This window comes from Marmota monax, unplaced genomic scaffold (assembly GCF_021218885.2).
Source record: "Marmota monax isolate L192 unplaced genomic scaffold, Marmota_monax_Labrador192_F-V1.1 WCK01_AAM20220418_F8-fsc00059, whole genome shotgun sequence".
Classification (NCBI taxonomy): domain Eukaryota; kingdom Metazoa; phylum Chordata; class Mammalia; order Rodentia; family Sciuridae; genus Marmota; species Marmota monax.
This window is the reverse complement of record NW_026693595.1, coordinates 2053491-2060989: the sequence shown is the minus strand read 5'-3', so window position 1 is coordinate 2060989 and position 7499 is coordinate 2053491. Positions and strand designations below refer to the sequence as shown.

The following is a 7499-nucleotide window of genomic DNA, read 5'->3' as shown; positions in this document are numbered from 1 at the left end:
CAGCTAATATTTGTTCAGCTTGCTCCACAACTAACATTAGGTAGATGTTTGACTCCATTATTGATTAGTAGTCAAGGTCTTGGTAATTTGGATTCCCTAATAAGATTCAAAAAATAATATTCTGGTCTATGGTTGCTATAAGGAGTTAGCTACATGTTGTGAAAAAGATAAAAGAAGAGGGAGAAAAAGATGCTTAGCCAATCACGTACACTTTTTTTTTTTTGTACTGGTGATTGAATCCAGGGATACTACCTCTAGGCTATACCCAAGTTCTTTTTATTTTGAGGTGGGGTATCTCTGAGTTGCCCAGGCTGAACTCAAATAGCCTCCTGCCTCAGCCTCCCAAGTTCCTGGATTATAAACCAGCTCTTTCTTTTCTATTTCCTTTTTGTGGGGCTGGGGATTGAACCTAGGGCCTTGCGCATGCTAGGCAAGTGCTCTAACACTGAACTACATCCTCAGCCTCATTCATTTGCTCTTGTTACCAACTTTCAGCTTTGGAAATTTAACATATTTGAACAACCTATTAGTGAGGACTAGACAGAAGTACCAGCATCTCATCATTGCCCTTGTTTTCTCTGGGTAAAAGGGAACTTTCATATACATTTGGAAAAAAATATTGGTTGAAGAGTATATGAAAGAAAATATGTCTGAGTTGGAGTGGGGGTGGTTTGGATACAGACTGTGATTTGAGCAGTTGTAAATTGTTTCTTGGCCAAGGAGTTTTTCATGTAAGTCATCTCCCATCTTAACCCAGAACGGTGAAACTGAGATGGAACTCCAAGAGCACAAGTAGTGAAAATTAATTTTTCTTGCTTATTTCTCTTGAGATAAGAGAGAGAAACAGAATCCCTTCAATTTCCTCAATTGTTGGAGAAAACTACTTGAGCTCTCATTGTCCCAAAAAGCTGGTCTTAACTGTCCTCATGAGTTCTGAAAGGAAAGGACATTTAACTGATTTGATGTCAATACAGTATAATTATATGGTAAATTACATTCCAAAATAAAACAGGTTTTTAAGTGGGGCTGTAGATCAGAATCATCTGTAGAGCTTTTAAACAATACAGATGGTCAGGACCCATCTGAAGTGAGTCTGATAAAGTAGGTGTGTTATTTGGAATTTCTATGGGAGTGGCAGAGAAGCAACAATTTGGAGTCGTCTATGTATTGGTTATCCAATGTTGTATAACAAATTACCTAAAGCTTAGCAATTAAAACATTGTCATCTTGCTGAGCATGGTGGTGAACACCTAAATCCCAACAACTGCTGGGGTTGAGGGAGGAGTGTTGCAAATTCAAGTTCAGCCTCAGAATCTTAGCAAGACTCTGTCTCAAAAATAAAATAAAATATGGGTGGGGGAAATGATTCAGTGTAGAGTGGTTCAATCTGCAGTACAAAAAAGTAAGCAGAAAAAAATCCCACAGTCATCTTGCAGTTTCTTGGGATTAGGATTTGGGGAGTGGCTAAACTGATGATCCTGCCTCAAAGTTCCTCATGAAGGTAAAACCAAGGGAAATCAAGGTGTCCCCTGTGCTCCAGTCATCTAGATGCCTTAACTGGGACCTCCAAGATGATTCAGTCTCCTGGCTGGCAAGCTGGCACTGGTTCCTGACAGGTGGCCTACTATTTTGCCATATGGCTTTTTGCACAGGACAGCTTGAGTGTTCTCAGGATAGTTTGGATGATTTTCTCTAGAGTGAACAGTCCACTAGAACAAAGCAAAAGCTTCTTGATACAATTGCGTAGGTGGGATTAAGGTGTCCTTGAGGACGGTATTCACAGGTTGGATGATCTACTGTTGGAACATCTGAGGATCCTCTTTTATAGTGTTTTAGGTTGAAGAGAAAATATACTGTTTACCACATCCACTCATTTTTTATAAGGTAAAAAATAATTAAAGTGAGTATCCAGGGAAGCTTTGAAGGGAAAAATAATAATTAAAAAAAAAACCCTAAGGGTTATAGGTGACTCACCTCTTGCCACAGTGACAGCCTTAGATCTGTCTAATAACCTTTCAGCGTCTTTAATATTTGCAGAGCCCTTTAGAGTTCTTCAGATGATTTCATAACATGTTATTTGATCTTAAGAACAGTTTTAGGTTTGTAGGATGGAGTCAAGATGGTTGGGATTGACAAATGGAGCTAATAATAGTGAACACCTACCAGGTGCCAAGCATTTGACTGGATTCTGTATAATAACTTTTAATCAAATGCCATAATGTAGAAATGAATAATTCTAATTTCATAAGAAGCTTACCTTCTTTGGGCGTGGGGAGATTAAATGACATGCATGTGGTAAAGCACGGGGTGGAATGAGAACTCGGGTTTTCTCACAGTACCATGCACTTCCTGCTTGTCTGCTTCACTTTTTGGCATGGCCAACCATTGCTGCTGCTGCTCCTGCACCTTCACACGCTCCATGCTTGACTAATGATGGTTTTTGTTTTTGGTACTGGGGATTGAACCCAGGAGGTGCTTTACCAGCCATTTTTATATTTTGAGACAGAGTCTTGCTAAGTTGCCCAGGCTGGCCTCAAAATTGTGATCCTCCTGCCTCAGCCTCCTGAGTTGCTGGAATTATAGGAGCGTGTCACCACACCTGTTGATTTACTCTTTCTCTTCTAACAACATGGGACTTCCCCAAAAGACAGTTCAGGTCTAGATTTGTTATGACCTAAGAATGTATTTTTTTTTCCTTTTACTTATTTATTTTGGTGCTTCATTGCAAGTCTATTGGAAAGGAGAAAAGAAAACAGAAGAAAGTATATTGGATTGAGGGATCATGTTCACAATTTATTTAGTTTTTAATTTTGTCTACATGACTAAGTAGACTCCATTCTGATACAATTATACAGGCATGGAATATATCTTTTTCTAATTCATACCCCATTACCTCTCCTTCCTCTTCCCTATCCTCACTCCCCGTTCCCTTCCCTTGAATGAACTTTCTGATATTTACCCATTGTTATTGTTGTTTTTTAAAAATTAGTTTCTTGTGGGTTTACACCTTGGTGAGATTCATGTAGTGTATTCATATATGTATATAGGAAAGTTATGTCGGATCATTCCACTGTCTTTCCTTCTCCCATCCACCTCCCTTCCTTTCATTCTCCTTCTTTCACAGTTTATACTGAAATAAACCAAACGAGTCTGGCTCTAACTCTGACTAGTGGCCTTATATAGCATCTTGCTGCCTCACTTTCCTTTGTTGTCAAGTGAAGTCATAGTTTAGGTTGACCTAATTTTCAGGGATGTGGCAGGAAAAGTGGCATGAAAGATGCAGAGCAGTGTGTGTGTGTGTGTGTGTGTGTGTGTGAGAGAGAGAGAGAGAGAGAGAGATGATTTTCAGGTAGTATACATCATCGCTATTACTAATGCCTCCAGTTTTCTAATCACTTTATATAACTTATACAATTATGCCTGAATTGAGATGGAGTCTAGATTTCTAACTGCAAGATACAAACATTACTTCTATATACTGCTTGTGATTTACTAAAAGAAAGAGTAATGATATGCTGGACCTTATCCAATACAGATGTCAGTTCCCCCCTGCCCCCAGAAGACACCTGTGATATTAGAATAAACCGAGCATAGAAAATTCCAAAGTTTGAAGACTTCTATGATTTGTTCTTAGATTTTTAACTATGAAGGTCCTTCATAGTATACAAAATGGGTCACAGAGTTGGGATTAGTCTCATAATACTGTATATTATATTATACAGTGGCTACTATTTGAACCATGAAAACGTGGGTTCCAAACCTGCTCTAACATAAGCCACTCAGTCTTATAATTATATGATTTTTATAAGGATTCAATAGAGTAATGTAGAGTATTGTCAAAATTACTTTATAAAAAGTTAAAAATACAACTCATCTGGGTGCAGTGGCACATACACGCTGGTAATCCCAGTGGCTCAGGAGGCTGAGACAGGAGGATCTTGAGTTCAAAGCCAGCCTCAGCAAAAGGGAGGCACTAACAACTCAATGAGACCCTGTCTCTAAATAAAATACAAATAGGACTGGGGATGTGGCTCAGTGCTTGAGTGCCCCTGAGTTCAATCCCCAGTACCAAACAATGACAAAAACAACAACAACAAAAAGCCCCAACTCATACAAATATAAAGTAATCATGTGTCAGAGATTCATTTGACATTTCATGAGGGAACTGGCAACATGAATAGGTTGTTTTGGAGACAACTGAAGACAGTAAAGTATTTGTGGTGGGAAAAAGTGCAAGGAAAAAAGTGCTTGAATAGGATTAATTTAATATAAAACTGGTTAATAAATAGATAGAGGAATAAAATTAGCTTTTAATGTTATTCTTCCTTTTACTGTTGTTAATGTATTAGTGTTATTACATGTTACAATAAAAAAATATATCCCATTATTCTGTTTAGGTCAAGGAAGAATAGAGAATTAAAAATAATTTGGGGCCAAAATGATAATCAGATTATCGCCAATTCTCTAACCAAAAAACCCCAAAGTAACTGCTAAGGCTAACAAACATACAATATGTGGATGTGTAACCAATGTGATTCTGCAATCTGTATTTGGGGTAAAAATGGGAGTTCATAACCCACTTGAATCTAATGTATGAAATATGATATGTCAAGAGCTTTGTAATGTTTTGAACAACCAATAAAAAAACCATACAATAATTCTCTTCACATGGCTTTGTACTGTTTTGTGAAATGCACTATTAAAATTACTGAGCTTACAAAAATTTTTAAAAGTCAACTCATCGAAACAGGCATTTGGCCAATAAAAATTTAATTTAATTTCATACCAATAAGCCTTTTAGATTCTAAATTTATTTAAGGCTGTGTTTGCACATGTTTGTAGAATATTTTCTCTAAAAAATAACAAAACAATTCCCCCTCAGTGAGACCCTGGCCGAAATATATTCACTTTCCTTATATAGCGAGAAGATAACATTGAACATGGAAGCTTTCAATTTGTGGCACTGAATGATCATCTACACAGGGCATCCTTCAAAAGCTACAATTAAGGATCCACCTAGCTTTTCAGCAATACAAGCCCAATTGAGGTCTTCTGGCCCATTTGCTTGACATTCATGTTTTATGCCTTGAAATTTCTTTTTGATTGCATCCTTGAGCTCGCATAGATCATTTTACTTTTCAGAGGCGCTAATTCTGGTGCCCCCCTCCCCTCAAAAAAACAAAAAACAAAAAAACAAAAAAAATCAATTTTTCTTTTCTGGACTCCTTGTTTTTTTCAAAGCTTGCATCATACAAAGCATAACAACAATCTTTTTCAGGAAACAGTCCCACAAAATGCTTGAAAGGATCGGTTATGGTAACACCAACATCTCCAATCAAGATCTCTTTGCCTTCTTCAACAATAATGCAATTTTTGTCTGCAGAGACAAAAAAAACGACAGCCTTCTTTCTTTTCCTGATTTCTTCTGGGGTGGAGCACTTCCGAACTTTCTTGTCATAAAAAATGCGACATACTTCATCAGCCACTTGCACACCTGAGGCCATTTTCACCGAGAGGCTGTTGGCTGTCGGAGGGATGCAGGGGGGAAGCCTAAAGGTACTGAGTCTCAATTTTAATGTTAACTAATGTTATCGTTTTTTTAAAAGAAAAATCATTTGCATCTCTAAAGAGTAAATTCAATTAGCATCACTATCAGCAGTTGTCATCAAGTGAGTAATTTTTATTCTCAAGGGACATTTAGCAATGTTTGAAGACATTTTTAGTTGTCACAACTGGAGGGGGTACCCAGTGGCATCTATTTATTAGAGAACAGGGATGGTACTAATTATTCTTGAATGTACAGGACAGCCACCCACAGAAGAGTCATCTAGCCCCAAATGTCAGTAGTGCTGAGGTTGAGACACCCTAGATATCAGTTTTCAGAAGTTAACATCTAGCCTTATAATATTTAAAATATTCTAATCAAGAGAAAAATACAGAGTCAAACAAAGGTACAGACTCCTAGAATACTGGATAACACTCTGTTGAGTGGGCTGAAGTGTGTTCATATAACCCCCAACAGGACATGGAGAATTCCCTTTTGCCTATTTCCAAGTTTTAGAAAAACTTCTTGGCAGCTTTAGATGTAGTCCCTATCACATGGTAGGTGTTTGATAAAGGCTGGTTATTATTGTAAACTTGCAGGCCCCTACGTAGAAGTCCATATTCTCACAAAATCAGCCTAGCACTGGACTCTGAGACTTTAAAGAACATTACAGCAGCAGCATTGTTGGAAATTATATTCCTGTTGTCTTCGTGGTCACTTTGAGGTTTTAAGAAAGTTCTTCTGTATAACCTTCAGACTAATAGATGGTAGATCATGTATAAAAAGGTGTATCATGTTTAAGAATTAATCTGAAGTGCTGGATTCAAAAAGTCAACCTTCTTTGGCTGAAAGACAGTTCTGTGAAACTGAATCCCAAGATGTCCTTAGAAAACCCACAGAAAGTCTCATGTACAAAAAGGTATGGTAAGCTGAAATCACAGGACTGCATCCTTGTTACTTTGTGCAGTGCTGGGGATGGAACCCAGGGCTTTGCATAGGGAAGTGCTCTGTCTCCAATTCTTTCTGTGGTATTTTTGATTGGCCAAAATGTTTTTATTCTATAGGTAAATGGCAGATTCATGGTATTGCAGCAATAAAAAATGGCAAAGCTTAGAAAAACAGAAAGAAAGAAAAAGCAGCCATACAGTTGCCCGGATTCATCTTTGTATTAATTAAGTCTAATCAGGAGAGAGAAGCCACCTAAAGATGTGAACAGAAAAATTCAATATGAAGAGTTATTATTGTTGTTATTTTTGTGTGATACTGGGGATTTTACCCAGGGCTGCTCTGCTACTGACCTACATCCCCAGCCCTTTTTTGATTTTTATTTTGAAACATGGTCTTGCTAAGTATTCCAGGCTGGTCTTGAACTTGTGATCATCCTGCTTCAGTCTCCCAAGGTGCTGGGATTAACATGTGTGTACCACTGAACCTGGCTAGAATTATATGAATTCTTTATATAAAGTAAATACAATTTTACAAATCCAATAAGTAATTGTATTTATATAAATTCAGTAATAAACAGATAATAAAATACATAACTATAAAATACTTCCAATATATTTATGTAAGTATATGTACAATGTATAAAATATAAAAAATATAAAACATAAACACACATAAGTGATTTAATAAATATAATTAGATATTTGTTACATAAATAAAAATATAAAAAAAAGCCTTGGCTAGTAAGAAGTAAAGAAAACTCTATAGAAGGCAAAAAAGAAACTGCCTCACCCTCCAAGGATAAGAAGAGTGATCACCCAAGAGCCTTCCCCTTTGCCTGACTTGCCCTCAATAAAGAAAACTAGGCCTTGTTGGAGATGGCACTGCCATGGATTACTGAATGGTAGGTAAGTAGCTCTGGTAAAATCCTCTGGTAAAAATCCATTCTCTGGAATATGGGGAAAATCTACCCTCTTAGGGTACCATGGAAAAGTGCTCAGGTATCTCT

The 7499-nt window shown here is 37.3% G+C and overlaps 1 pseudogene; it reads right to left on the bottom strand.

Moving 5' to 3' along the window:
- Positions 1-1276: 1276 nt before the first annotated feature.
- Positions 1277-7162, bottom strand: LOC131424731 (destrin-like; annotated as a pseudogene).
- Positions 7163-7499: the final 337 nt, after the last annotated feature.